Source organism: Nannospalax galili, unplaced genomic scaffold (genome assembly GCF_000622305.1).
Source record: "Nannospalax galili isolate Female #2095 unplaced genomic scaffold, S.galili_v1.0 scaffold829, whole genome shotgun sequence".
Classification (NCBI taxonomy): domain Eukaryota; kingdom Metazoa; phylum Chordata; class Mammalia; order Rodentia; family Spalacidae; genus Nannospalax; species Nannospalax galili.
Genome location: NW_008360329.1, coordinates 3,884,634 through 3,900,449, shown reverse-complemented (window position 1 = coordinate 3,900,449; position 15,816 = coordinate 3,884,634). Strand labels below are relative to the sequence as shown.

General features: G+C 42.0%; 1 protein-coding gene and 1 pseudogene across 1 annotated transcript in view; both read left to right on the top strand.

Annotated features, from left to right (window-relative positions):
* Znf704 (zinc finger protein 704) overlaps positions 1-15,816 on the top strand; it is a 225,821-nt gene that overhangs the window by 117,823 nt on the left and 92,182 nt on the right. The gene's annotated exons all lie outside the window — the stretch shown is intronic.
* LOC103727952 lies at positions 2,158-3,806 on the top strand (annotated as a pseudogene).

The window sequence follows — 15,816 nt, the reverse complement described above, 5'->3', positions numbered from 1 at the left end:
CCTTAACTCCAGTTCCAGGGGAATCCAAAGCCCTCTTCTGACCTCCGCAGCATTGCACAACATGGGTGCACTCACATACATGCAGGCAATACACTCATACACATAAAATAAGAATAATAAATAAAATATTTTTTAAGATACATGTAATGGTATTTATGGCAAATTGCTAATTTGTTTTTCATTGTTAATCTGAATGATTGTTTTAAAGCAAGAGGTTATTTATTAAGATAATGAATAAATATGTTAATTTTTAACCAGTAACTTTGTGTCTATGATTTTAGTGATTCATATTGTGATGTTCTTTTTATCCAAACATAACCTAAAATCTTACTTAAATCAATACAATATATGAACAAGATGATAATGTACTTATTTTTTTCCTTGGTGCATTTATTAACTTATTTCATCTTAGATTTAATGCTTCTAAATCACTAACTACCCTGGAAATTTTTCTAGAAAAATATTGTCAGTTTTTAAGTGTAAACATTAAATTTTTAGAAAATACATTTCTTTATTCTTAAGGGGCCACCTCTATATGACTCCAGATGTGTTTGTTCACAACTCATATAATCAGCCTTAACAGTGAGCCCCCAGGAAGACAGGAGTCATTTACACACACCCTGTTTTTTATAGAAGCTACTGTCTCTTTAATTGCTAAATGTAAGTTTTCAGGATGACATCATATTCTTTTGTGACAAATCAAGGTCATTCCAAAGCCAGCCTCTAAAATGGGGTTCTCTGTTCCCTTTCCTAACTAGCTCCTGTCCTCCTCTTCCCCTCAACCCCACCCCACACACATACCCGTGACTCTGGCCACATCGCACAGCTTAACATTCTCTTTGCTTTATTGTCTCTGCCCTTATTTTCAAGCTATTTTATATACTTAAAGTGATTTAACTGAATTTAGTAAATACAGATGCAGAAAGCAGCTTGGCATGATGGCACATACCTACAATCCTAGTACTTTGGAGGTGGAGGGAAAAGGATCAGGAGTTCAGTGTCATCCTTAGCTAAATGGTGAGCTACTTCAAACGTGCACACACACACACACACACACACACACACACACACACAGAGAGAGAGCTTAGTTAAATTTTAATTTCACATAAATAATGATTATAAATTTGTGGGATTTGTCTCAAATACTGCATGGAACACATACAGTTGTGTAACAGAAACACCACATCTTATTTCCAGAACCTTAGGATTTACCATTTGCATGTGGGTAAAGGCAGATAGCTAAAAGCTAACAGAAAGCAGATCATGAAGTGCTCTATAAACCATTCTTAGAAATGTGATTTTCATTGATAAATAGTGGGAGATGATTAAAATTTTTTTCAGACCCAGAATATGTGTCCTATTTTGCTTTCTGTTGCTGTGATAAACACCATGACCAAAAACAACATGGTGAGGAAAGAGTTTATTTCTGCTTACAATACAGTCCATCACTGAGGGATGCCGAGCAGGAATCCAGAGGCAAGAACTGAAGCAGAGACTGTGGAGGAATGCTGTTTACTGACTTGCTCAGCTACCTTTCTTATATATCCTTGGCCTACATGCCTAAGAATAGGATGTGGGCCAGGCCCCCCCACATCAACAGGACAATTTAAAAATTCCTAGTAGACATGGCCACAAGCCAATCTGATTTGAAAAATTCTTAAGTTAAGGTTCCCTCTTCCCAGGTGACTTTAGTTTGGGTCAAGTTGACAATAACCAGCACAGTGTGATTTCCCTTAGCTTCTGAAGTGGCCACACACATACCATTGTGGTGTGTGCAGTAGATATCTGGAGACTGGGGTAGGGAGACTTCCATTGAAGAGGTTCTGGTTTCAGGAGGAAGTATCTACCCATCAGAGATGATGGAAAATCAGAATGGAACAAAGTGATCCATTAAGAGCACTGGCTGCTCTTGCAGAGGACCTGGGTTCAGTTCCCAGCACCCACATGGCAACTAACAACTGTCTGTAACGCCAGTTCCAGGAGATCTGATACCATCTTCTGACCTCTGTGGGCATTGCACAACATGTGTGCACTTACATACCTGCAGGCAAAACTCATACACAGACAAAAATAAAAATAATAAAATAGAGCTCGGGAGTTCTGAGCGCTGGCCACTGCACGCCTCGGTATCCACAGCACTGCTGTTCCTTTTCTTGCGCAGCAACCCAGCAGCCAGAAATTCACCATGTCTATTCTCAAGATCCATGCCAGAGAGATCTTTGACTCTCAAGGAAATCCCACTGTGGAGGTTGATCTCTACACCTCAAAAGGTCTCTTCCGAGCTGCTGTGCCCAGTGGTACCTCAACTGGTATCTATGAGGCCCTGGAACTCCGGGACAATGATAAGACACTCTACATGGGAAAGGGTGTCTCAAAGGCTGTTGAACACATCAGTAAAACTATTGCACCTGCTCTGGTTAGCAAGAAACTGATTGTCGTAGAGCAGGAGATGACAAACTGATGATTGAAATGGATGGGACTGAAAATAAATCTAAGTTTGGCGCACATGCCATCCTGGGAGTATCCCTGACTGTCTGCAAAGCTGATGCTGTAGAGAAGGGCGTGCCCCATACCGACACATCGCCAACGTAGCTGTTAACCCTGAAGTCATCCTGCCAGTCCTGGCTTTCAATGTGATCAATAGTGGTTCCCACGCTGGCAACTCAGGAGTTCATGATCCTCCCTGTGGGTGCTTCTAGCTTCCAGGAAGCCATGTGCGTTGGAGCAGAGGTTTACCACAACCTGAAGAATGTCATCGAGGAGAAATACGGAAAAGATGCCACCAATGTGGGTGATGAAAGCGGGCTTGCTCCCAACATCCTGGAGAACAAAGAAGCCTTGAAGCTGCTGAAGAACACAGTTGGGAAGGCTGGCTACACTGACAAGGTTGTCATCGGCATGGATGTAGCTGCTTCTGAGTTCTTCAGGTCTGGCAAATACGACTTGAACTTCAAGTCTCCTGATGACCCCAACAGGTACATCTCGCCTGACCAGCTGGCTGACCTGTATAAGTCCTTCATCCGAGACTATCCAGTGGTGTCCATTGAAGACCCCTTTGACCAGGATGACTGGGAAGCTTGGCAGAAGTTCACGGATAGTGCAGGCATCCAGGTTGTTGGGGATGATCTCACAGTGACCAATCCAAAACGAATTGCCAAGGCCATGGCCAAGAAGTTCTGTAACTGCCTCCTGCTCAAAGTGAAGCAGATTAGCTCTGTGACTGAGTCTCTGCAGGCGTGCAAGCTGGCACAGTCTAATTGTTGGGGTGTCATGGTGTCCCATCACTCTGGGGAGACTAAGGATATCTTCATTGCCGACCTAGTGGTGGTACTCTGCACTGGGCAGATTAAGACTGGTGCACCTTGCCGATCCGAGCATCTGGCCAAGTACAATCAGATCCTCACAATCGAGGAGGAACTGGGCAGCAAGGCCAAGTTTGCCGGCAAGGCCTTCAGAAACCCCCTGGCCAAGTAAACGATGGTTAGCCATCCCTGGAGCCCTCAGTCACACTGGCTGCTTAGACCATGTCCCTGATATCGAGGCTGCTCGAGGCCAGCCCGGTGTTTGTCAGGTCTCTGTAGTTAGCTCCCTCTCCTGCCACTGCTTCCCTAGAGGTCCAAAGCCACATTTGACCACCTGGAGCCCTGTTGGAAACCCCAGCTCTGTAATCATGTGATTGGTCCAAATCATTGTCTCCTCACTTCCCACCTAGTGTCAGGAGCCCTCATACCTCCAGTGTAACCTCCAAGGTGGCCACAGCCAAGATTTCCAGTGGTTATTGTGCAAAATAAAAGCCTGTGACTCAAGAAAAAAATAAAATAAAATAAAAATTTTGAAAGAATTTTGCTATAAACACTACAAATAGTAGGAAATCTTTAAAGTGTTAACTGTTAGGCAGTTTTGACTCTGTGGTAAATGAGTTTAAAAGTTGTTATTTCACTTTAAAGCACATCTAAATATTTTAATCATTTACAGCTTAGGCCATAGTCATTGACATTTTTGGAAAAGTTGCCATATATTTGCACTCATTAATTAATCTTCACAATAGCCTCATGAAGTAAATATTTTCATCTATATTTTACAGAAGAGGAAGTTGAGATACAGAGAAAATAACTTGCTCAAGATCATACAGTTAAAGCCAGGCATGGTGGCACATGTTTCTTAAGACCCTGTCTCAAAAAAAAACAAACCAACAAACAAAAAACATACACAGCCAATAAATAATTCAGTCAGTAGCCTTGCTCTGTAACCAGAGCCTGTTTTCTTCCCCCCATATTCTTCACCCCCAAGACAAGGTCTCACTCTGTTGTCCAGGCTGGTTTAGAACTCACTATATAGTTTAGGCTAGCCCCAACCTTGTGGTACTCCTACGGCCTCAGCCTCCCAAGTGCTGGGCTTACAGGCCTGAGCCACCATACCTACATTCTTTTGTTTTTCTTTTTCTTTTTTTTGATACAGACTCTTCGCTAAGTAGCTCTGACTGGCCTAGAACTCTCTATGTAGGCCAGTCTGGCCTCAAACTCACAGAGATCCCACCTGCCTCTGCCTCCTGGGATTAAAGCCATGTACCACCACACTTAGCCACACTTACATTCTTAATAAATAAACTCCAAGAACTTGTACTTAATTACATTTGTATTTTGAGTGTTAAAACAGTAAGGTTAGGGTTAGTGGATAACTCAGTAAAGTTCTTGCTGCACAAGCATGAGGACTTGAGTTTCATCCCCACCAGCCATGTAAAAAACCAGGCAAGGTGGCAGGCCTTTGTAATTCCAGCACTGGGGAAGCAGATTTGGGCCTATGCCAGTATAGCAGAATCAGTAGATCCCAGGTCCCAGTGAGTGACTGTGTTTCCAAAAACAAGGTAGATGCCCCCCGCCCACACACATGCATGCACAAGTACACTTACCCACACAGATAGGTAGTCAGTATATTTAGCATTCTAACAATTTTCCTCTTCATGAAGCTTTGTTGATGAACTGGTCAGCTGATTAAACTGGCCAAACAAATATGTTACAAGGTCTCTACTGGACTGAAGAAGTTTAATAATAGTTGCTTTCACTGTAAGCCAGGAATGATGTGGGACCTCTTTTATTTTCCAAAAATTGCTTGGTCAGTTTGGTTACTAAAGCATAATAAATCATTTTAGACGTGGTGGAAGTGGTTATTAAAAATAAGCAAATCCATAACATTTTTTAACCAATTAAAATATCTAATGTTATTCACTTCTGATTTCATTCTGCCTGTGGAAAACCATTCTCAGAATAACTCTTGACACACCACAAAGTTAGACAACAGCATAAAGATCAATATATTCCTATTAAAGAAATCACTGTGCAGATTCTAGTGTAGAACATCTGCCCTTCTCTACCCAACCTCCCACTGCTTTCACAGTTCCCTGCTCTCCTTTAGTATGTCTAAGACAACATCTTTATACTTTCTTCGTCTGTATAAAACAATTTCAAGCTCGCTCGTCTGTTTCCTTAAACATATTCCAAAATAAATATAGTTGTATCAGGATTTAACATTCCAGTTGTCCACCTCTGTTCAAATATCTAATGCAGACCAGATCTAAGCAGAGTGTTGAGCACAGAGGAACATATTCCTTCCCTCTCACCCCTCAGAGTCTAGAAGAGGGTATCAGCCCCAGTGTAAGTGAGAAAGAAAGGTGGTGGCCACAGCAGGCACCTGGGGGTCTTGAACACTGTACAACCTTTTGGCCTTATTGATGAGCCTGGGAAGAATCAACCTTGATACTTCAAGTCCTTCCCAAACTTTCCCAGACTACCAGCATGACTGAGGTTGATGAGATTACCCAGCAGGCAGTTGCTGGCTCATCTCTGAGTGGCTTTGGCCAACCCTAGGGCTGTGGTCTTTACTTTTGATCTTATCTTTCTAGATGAAGAAGCAGAACCGTGGAAATACAGAGTTCTTCCTGGGTTTTCTTACTTTCATGTTCAGGGGAAGGAGAGGCACTTTCTGTGGGTTATATATTCCCCAGTGGAGTTGGCAGTTTCTCCTGCTGCTGCTGTTGCTTAGAAAGAAACAGCCCATAGACTACAGAAGGATGATCTCTTTCCTTCCAGGAACTCTGCTTCCTCCATGCTGAGTTACCCACACAGAACATTCTAGATTGATAACATCAAGTAGTTCTCATAGGAGGGCCACAGTAAAAACTAGTACTAACTAGTCATGAAAATTCACCTCATGTTTTAGCAATACCTGTTTATGAACCTTGTGAAAACCAAGTTCAGAAGTTCTCTTACTAGCCATGACTCTGGTTGTGGAACTCGGGGAACAAGTAGAAAAAGGGAAAGGACATAGAAATAGGTTGGTGACTGGACTGAATGCCAGAGTGCTGACCTCCTGTGGAATTGGGCACAGAAGTATAAATCACAGTACAAGGGCCTGGTCTGAACCTTCACTGAGACTGATGTTCAAAGAGACACTCTGGGCATTGGCGAACACAAGAGCTGTCACCAGGCGAAGGGAAGGCAGTACCGCCCTGGAAAATATATGGATCTGATGTTGAACTTTGATCCTGACTTTACCATTTAATAGCTGTGTGACCTTGGTCACATTAACATCTTTAAAACTCTTGTGATGTTACTATGAAAACTAAATGAGACGTGTGTAGCATATTGGGCCAAGCACTGCATTCCGTCAATCTTAGTTCTTTCCATTCAAATAAGTTAACCGATGTCCTGAGGTTGCACAATTTGTTATGTGAACTCAGGTCTGCCTGAGGTCTTCATGTTTTGTATTGCTTAGTAACCTCTTCCTGCTGGCTGCAGCTGAGACCTTCACTCTCCCAGCCCTCAATTCCTAACGTAATTCCTAAGAACACAGTGACAAGGGCTCCTGTTAAACAGCCATGAATTAGCTGAAATCCTTGGTGGCAAGGAAGAAAATACCCCCTAAAAAGATTGATAGGGACAAGACCCCTTCTGAGCACACAGAGAGGCCCCAAATCCACCATGTACAGGGAGAGAACGCTAACTCTTTTGTCCTTGCTCCTTTTGCTAATTGACCTGTGTCACATTTGAAAAGAGTAACCTACCATTATGGCCTGGTAACTAGTTATTTGTGCACTACTCCATAGTTACTGTTACTTTGATTTTTTCTGGAAGCATGTCAGGAAGCTTGTCAAATTGTTTTGATGCCCTTACAAAGAGCACAGGAGGTAGTTTTTAATAATGGTGACATCACTGACTAATGATTTCCTCTGGGGAATTTTAAACCTCAGTAAACTACTATCCAGTTGAAACCAGCAAAAATACATATCATGCTCAAGCTGTGCAAGAAGTGGACTAAGTCATTACAGAACACACCGATGTAGACAGGGTAGCTCTACCCACCAGAAATTTATGGTTAGGGAATACAAGGGAAACTAAAATGCAAAACCACACAGAAGTTGTTAGTTAGCCATGGGCACAGTAGTGCTAGGTATTATACAACTCCAAACTTGGTGATTAAAACAAGAGTTGTCTCACATGTTCTTATGCAGGCTGCCTGGGGGGTCAGTTAATCTAGATTGGACCTGACAGGGCGGAGCCTCACACTGCAGGCTGGGTTCAGGCTTGTGTCACATGACTGTCATCTGCCTCAGATCTGTGAACTATCATCGAGCCTCATGATGGTGCAGAAATGCAAAAGAGGCAAACATGCCTGCTGTGCCCTCCAAAGCCTGGGCACAGGACAGCCACCTGCTTGCATCTGCCTCATTCCACTGACTAGAGTGAGTTTCATAGTCAGCAGCAGCATGATCAGGCCAACCCTCTACCTCTAAGGGAGATCATGCAATAGCAGCTGGTGAAGGTTTTACCCACAGAAGAGTGGGATGCTGGGGAGAATGACAGAGTCTTCCCCCAGTGAGATCACCAAAGTTCAAAGTGTGGGAGACATGCTGTAGAGATTCATTCATTCTAGAAAATGTGGCATTTGAGATGACCTTGACTAGTTTCAATAAGACAAACTGGGGCTTTGCTCCATATAGAGTTAAGCACTGTAAGGAAAATCCCAAGCAATATTTTGATGACACAATAGAAGATCACCCTAGGATTCGAGTGGCTGAAGCCCTAGAGATATGGATCATTGGAAGAAAGAAACAAAGGCTGGAAAGGCACATGCTTGCAGTTTACCTAAGAGTTGGTTGGATGTGCTGAATCTACCCTAGGAAAATGCACTTGTGCACATTCAAATGTTTATATATAGGTTAAGCCTTATCAGTGCTTGAGAGAGAATACTATTCCAGGTTGCATGACCTTGAATGCCATGCCACGTGGTTTAACCTTCATTCATTGGGTAATATGGAGCCATCAGAGAGTTATGATGTAGAACTGAAGAAACAATGAAAACTAAATTTTAGCAATCTCTTATAGGAAAGTTTGAATAATTAATTAAATGTGGTAATTAAAAATAAAAGAAGATCCTGGCACCAAATCCTGATAAGTGAGTATATATCCAGACATAACTACAGGAACCAGGATAATGAAAAGCAACCAGGGAGATAAAGGAAAAGAAAGAATCTGAAAGAGAAGAACAGTAGGAAACAGGCATTAATAAGGGAGATATGGATAAAAATGGGATTATTTTAGAGGGAGAAGGGAGGGAAGGTTATACAAGGAACCTAGGGGATAAAGGGAAAGAAGGAGCTCAAGAGAGGTGGGACCATAGGAGAAGGGTATTAGTAAGGGAGAAAAGGAAAAATGGGGGCTCCGTAAATGGGGAAACCATGGTGGAAGGGTTACACAATGCAAGAGATTAATAATGCCTAGCTAGTTTTAAAAAACCAGAGGGAACCATATTAGTCCAACAACCTACTGACAAATTATACATACAACTAGATCAAGGAATATAGTATCTGTCTAGGCAAGGTTTATCTGAGAACGTTTGGCCTTTGTCCAAGCTTTATCTACATGGCACATGGTAATTAAAAGTACCAGACTGGTGGAACTAACCTTCTTTGGATGTCTAACAGCCATACTTTGAGACCTATACTAATTTGGTCAGAGGGACATAAAGGACAGTTTTGGCTCCTTGCCCTCCTAGGTCGAGTAAGTTCCAGGGGACTATGAGCAGCTCTCAAAATGTCCTGTGACTGTGGTGAGTCACCTGTCATCTCGATCAAGGAAGCCGTGGAGACCCCACCAGATGGACTTGAACCAGTGTCCAGTCTACAAAGAGGAGGGTGTGATGGTTTAAATGAAAATGTCCCCCATAGGCTCCAAGTATTTGGACATTTTGTCTCCAGATGATGGCACTGTTTTGGGCTTAGAGAGTTCTTAAGCCTTGCCAGATCTCCAGTTGCTCTCTTGCTCTGTGCCTGCATGATGATGCTGCTCCTGCTCCAGCCACCATGCCTCCCTGCCATGGTGGACTGTAATTCCCCTGGAACCGTAAGCTCAAATAAACTCTTCCTTCTATAAGGTGCTTTGGTCAGTGTTTCTATCACAGCAACAGAAAAGGGACTAATACACCACTTATAAATATAACCGCAGTAGGGTGCATCTATAATCCCAGTGCTCCTATAGTGAGATGAGACACAGAGACAGCAGAGTCCCCAGACGTTCACAGACCAGGTAGCCTGCATACAGGGGCAGACAAGAGACTGTCTCAAAACAAGGAGGAGGCTGTTCTTGCAGAAGACCCGGGTTTGAATCCCAGCACCCACATGGCAGCTAACAACTGTCCATAACTCCAGTTCCAGGGGATCCAGTAGCCTCTTCTGACCTCCACAGGTATTGCATGACATGGGTTCACTTACCTACATGCAGGCAATACATGCATACACATTGTAGGGTCTTAAACACCCAAAAGGAAAGTATAACCAAAGATTAAAGGGTTAATATAATTTTTTTTTTTTTGGTCTTTTCAAGACAGGGTCTCCCTGTAGCCCCAGATGTCCTGGATTCACTATGGAGACCAGGCTGGCCTCGAACTCACAGAGATCCGCCTGCCTCTGCCTCCCGAGTGCTTAGGATTAAAGGCGTGTGCCACCACGCCCGGAGTCCATATGTAGAGCTAAAGGCTACATAACAAGAAAAAATGCTGGACAGGAGATACCTTCCTTTGAGTTGTTGGCCACGGTGGCCCAAGAGACTCCCAGACAGTAACCCAGCATAGAACTGGGAAAATGAACAGCAGACCCCAATCTTATCTAAAGGAATATTGACAACTGATTGCTGTTAGATGAGGAAGAGCTGATCTTCCTAAAACAAGGATCTCTAGATAGGCTGACTAGATTCAGCAGATGGACAAGCACTGTCAGCAGATGGACTAGCACTGGGGAACGGCTGGGGGTGCTGACAACATAGTGGACAGTAACAGGGATGACAGAGTATATGGGCTCCAGTGGGGGAGGGGGGTGCTATGGGACAGTGCCATTTGGGAAGTGGGTATATAGATGAATAAGATTGTTTGGGATGTTCTGTATGATATACATACACAAAATCAACAAATAGAAATGAGTTATATTTGAGGAGGAAGCATAAAAATTTACTGTATGTTAATTAGTAGAGGTGATAAACATTACCATTGAAATCTACCTGATGACTTTATATCCATACTCAGGTGCCAGGGATCTGAGTGTAACCAACTATGACTATTAATAATCAGATACATAGAGATGCATATGCAATATTAAAAATGAGTCTTTCCATAAGAAACAGTATATTTTAAAATGAAATGGAGATTTTTTGAAGGTTAAAAACTCATTCAATTTTATGCTTTACAGGGTTTATACTGTGTATAAATATTGTGTAACTATTAGTTCAACTGTGAACCTAAAAATTTACAGCCACTTTTGAAAGAGATGTATCTTTGCTCTGGAAATTGTTACTGAATATGTTAAAGCTGTAATGAAATGCTTCTAATCATGTGGTTATTAAATAAATTTTAAAAAGAAAAGAAAAGAAGATAGAGGTAGTCAGACAAGCTAGGCAAGCAGTAACTATCACAAGAGCACAGCACCTAGAAATGGCCAGGGAAAGCAGGGAAGGTGGAAAGGACAGTTCAGGTTGACAAAGAGGAAGAAGGTGAGCCTAGGAGATTTGAGTACTTTCTCTGTCAGGTCTCACAATTCCCTAAGAAGTGGGTATTGCTATTCTTGGAAATTTTGAGTTACAGAGTATATAGCAAAACAGAACTTTACCCTGGCTTTGCAGACTGCAGAAACTCTTAGTTCCTCTTCATCTTGCTGAAGAACAATCTTCAGAAGTGCAGCTCTGGTTTTCCATTGCATCTTTGGTGCCAGGCACAGACCTGCACATAGTAGGAGCAAGTGAATAACCGCAGAAGAAATAATTAAATGAATAAGCATTTCTGTGCATGCAAGGTGCTGTGCAAGGTTGAGTAAGTTCTCACCATGATAAGTCATAGTCCTGCTGTTAATGCAACAACTACAGAGTGATGGTGGACTGCCCTTGGACTTTAGACATTTCACATGATTTCTACTTAAACCTTTCCCTGCCAAGAAGGCTTTCTATTAGCTAAATGTGTCAAAAGGCTTTAGATAGTGTACAGAGTGCTTTTTTAGAGCTTTTCAAAACTGGGAGTGTGATAAAGTTTAAGCAGTATTTTAATTGGCCTTTCTTGGTTTTCCCTGAGGCAGATAAACCAAACCAGCAGAAGCAGCTGATAGTGAATGGCAAGTAACAGGTCTTGCCGATCAGCACTTAGGGATGGTTCATGACAGCACACATTCTTTGTGTAGAATTTGATGCAAGAGTCTTCAGTACATTAAGACTGATGAACACTGTTACCCTAGTGTGAAAAGACTCTTGAGTTCTGGCTTTCAGATTTTAGGAACAGATATACAATCCTAAAGATACAAAATAGAGACCAGTGCCCCAAATGTGGTACTAAGTTGTGAATAAAAACAGTGACCCAAACACATTAGTAGACTTTTGGGGTCATGACTTAGATGTCCATGTAAACACTCTGCCCCATGAATCCGGACCTGACACTGTAGCTTCCTATGCATGATGCCTGTGGATCAGTTTTAGGAAGGAGGGTTCTTCCTGAATGTTCGCTGCAGTGTGTGTAGCTCAGGGAAGGTGTCTTCAGATGATCCGGGGCTGAAGGAACTAAGGACTAAGATCCCCCATTGTTCATTTCTTTGCATGTGACCCAGTACCCACAAACTCTACCATGAGAAAGGAATGCTTTTGAGAGGGGGGGGGGGCACAGACTGACCTGCTGCTGAGTGCTGGAAGAATCCAAAAGGTCTTTGAAGTCAAACTCCTGTTATGCCTACAGGGCACATGACTTAGTTTAGTGCTCCTCACCCTAGGGGCTGTAATGAAACATAAAAGTAGACAGCATGAAGAGCGCCCTGGAAGAGCTCCTACTCTCTTGTCATGTGGGGTTCAGTTCTCTGTCACAATCTGCCATAGTTCCAATCTGCAGAGACTCTTGGGGAGTTTCTGAAACACCTATGCCCCAAGCCCTACCCCAAAGATTGGGATTTAACAAGTCTTTTCCTCGGGGAGAACATGCAGAAAGGTTTGAAGGTTGTGGGACTAAACAAATCTTCCAAGCCTGACACTGGATAGTAGAGCTGGGGAACCTCTGTCTGCACTCTTTCCTTGGGCCTCACTCTCCTCCATTGCCCCATATCACCAAAGCATCAATAGGAAATACAGTCCTAAACATGTGAAATGGGCACTTTCATCCAACTATCGAGTCATCTCCATGAGTGAGCCATTACTGGGGATGTCATCCCAAAGTGCTGGGCTATCTGGAGCCTGTTCCAGCAGGTACAGAACACTCTCATAAGGAAAAAATAAAATGCTTACTTTGGGAAATAGTGAAAACCTCCATCTCAGGTACGATACTGTGGCTGGAAAAACTAAGGACAGGGTATTTAATCCACATCTTGTGTGGACTTAAGGAATTAATAGTGATCCTAGGGTCAGGAAGATGACTCAGCAGATAAAGGTGCTTGCCTCCAAGTCTGATGACTTGAGTTTGATCCCTGAAACTCACATGGTAGAAAGAATTAACTTTTACAAGTGATTCTCTGACCTCCACACACATGCTTTGGTGCACACACACACACACACACACACTCTAAATGTAATTAAGAAATTTTGAAAATAGTGATCCTGGATATGTTTGCTGTTTCTGTCCATGAGGACAGAGAAGTGAGTTATTCTTTTGTAGCATTACCTCATTCTGTGTCTGGTGGCATCAGTACCTGAATGCAAAGTACATTTATTTAGCCTGGATCTTAATGAGTAATTTAATTTGATGAGTCAGAGTTTTGATTTTTGCAGCCAAGAAATACGACCGGTGTGCATCCATTATCCCTTTTCATCTTAGAAATCACTGTTGTTTCCATGGAGTCAGTTCAGGTGAGGAATATTAAATCTGACTTCTGTTTTTCCACATAGAAGCAAAATGGCCAAAGAGAAAGACCAGTGGTAAGAGAGAGCTTTACACTAAACAGATATTTATCCTGAAATATCACAGTCCAGACTCTATCCACCTTCTCCTACCACCTCTCTGTATGACCTAAAGTGGGCCAGTGTATTGTCATTGCACTTACAAGGTGATTTTTTAGGTGACTAAGGGTCACTAGAAGAAATTCAGTTATTTGAGTCATTGTTTTTTGAAGAAAACTGTAGGTGTTAATATGTGAAACCAGGAATGGAAAAACCCAAAAGACACACAGGAAGCTGACCAGAGGCGATCATTGGGGTGGCCATGAATCAAGCTTGCCCAGAGGTACCCAGAGCATCTTGACAGTTGTTAGGGCCGCCCCCCAGAGCCTGGGTAGTAGTCAGTGGTTCCTTGGTCAAGAAGGAATTAAAGCAAAATCAAACAATACCAATTAAAATCCTCAGAATCTGATTCTCCAGTGGACATTGAGAAAAGTGCAGAGTTTGCTATATGTCAGACTCTGCTTATGGCTCTAGGGACACAGCTGTTTTTTCCACATCATCTGCTTTCATCTCAGGTGATACAGGTTCAAGAAAAGGATTTTCTTTTAGCACATTTCAAGTAGTACTTCTTCTTAAGTCAAATATTACTCTCATTTGGCTATACAGACTTTGCGCAAGCATCAGTTTTTATAGAGAGGAACAAGATGTATACAACCCTATGCCTGGACCTGTTCCCCAACAACTGGTAGTTTTACCCAGGAGAAAAGCAGCAGCAGTGTTAGTAGCTCTCTTTAATGTGAACAGCTGAAATGATTAGTTTCAGTTCATCATGTCTTCCTTGAAAACCCAAAGCAAGGCTGACCATTGCCTGAGTCTCAGGGCCATCCCAAGATGTACCCCTGTCAGTGGTACTGAAGGCATGCCTTCCTTGATGTCTACATCAGTTGCAAGGAGGGCCCCTGGAGTTCAGCACTCACTGAAGTGAATCTTAAACAACAGTATGTAGATATGACCAGCATCTAAGATAATAGGTGAAGACATAATTGCTGTTAAAGAAATCGTAATTTAGAGGGATTCCTCTAAGTGGCATCTGACAATTTTAAATTGTCATGCGCATTGGTTTACTTCTGTATTATCTGTCTTCATGTCCGCCCCACAAGGGCGGTGCCTGGTCTTATTCACCAGTGCCTACTTCAGTCATCTGACAAAATGTTTAAACATTCCACGACTGATAGGAATAACTGGGAATTCAGATGATAGAATCTTAGATTGCACACCCCTGAGTGAGTTCTCAACTTTTTGAAATGACCAGATGAACCGAAAAAGTTACATTCAAGAGCAATAAAGATGAAATCTACTAATTGGACCCTAATTATTCTCTGTACAAGAGCAGAATGAATGAAAGTCTGTTTAACAGTGACACCTGTGAAGCACTTAAGGGACTTTGGTGATACTAAACTCAGCATGAGTCAGCCCAGTTTGAGTCAGCCACATGGAAAGCAAACCTCTGATACCAGTACTAGAAGTGGGTCCCCAGTCACAGGCAGTTCATCTTAACAAGGGTACTGAAACAGTTTAAGAACTGGCTTTTTATAAGTGGTGTTGAGACTATTAGACTTCTACATGGAAAAGAATAAAGTTAGTATCCTCCCTCGTACATACAAGCTAACCCAGAAGAGATCATATATCTAAATGTAAAACATTAAACTCTCCAACTCTTAGGATCAAATTGGACAGTCTTGTATTTGAAAGCAGTTTCCTAAACATACCACCAAAAGCACATGGGATTAACAGAAAAAGAATAAACAAATCAGCTTTATCAAAATTTAAAACTTTAATAAAGCATGTAGGTTTTTAAAATATTTCCTTATAATGGTCTCAATCTTTTGGGTGCCTGTTGTCATTCTTCCCCTTTCATTTCTGATTTTGTTGATTTGAATTTGTTCTTTCTTACTTTTGGTCTTTTGGTTAACTGGGCTAGGCTCTGTGTATCTTGCTTAACCTCTCAAAGACCCACCTCTTAGATTCATTGATTTTCTTATATTGTTTTCTTTATTTCTATTTCATTGATTTCTGCTCTGAGTTTTGTTATTTCTTCTCATCTACTAGGTTTGGGGTTGGTTTGCTCTTCCCTTTCCAGGGTCTTGAGTTGTATTGTCAAGTCGTTCTCTTTCTGATATTTTAATGTAGTCACTAAGAGCTATAAACTTTCCTCTTAGGGCTGCTTTTAAAGTGTCCCCAAGGTTGTGTGGTGTTGTATTGTCCTTTTTGTTGAATTCCAGGAATTCTTTTGTTTCTTTCTTAATTTCTCCTTGGACCCACTCATATTTAGGAGTATGTTGTTTAATCTCCATGTATTTATGTAGTGACTAGGATTTCTTTTGGTGTTGATTTTGAGCTGATACAATGCTCAGATTTTTTTCAATTTTTT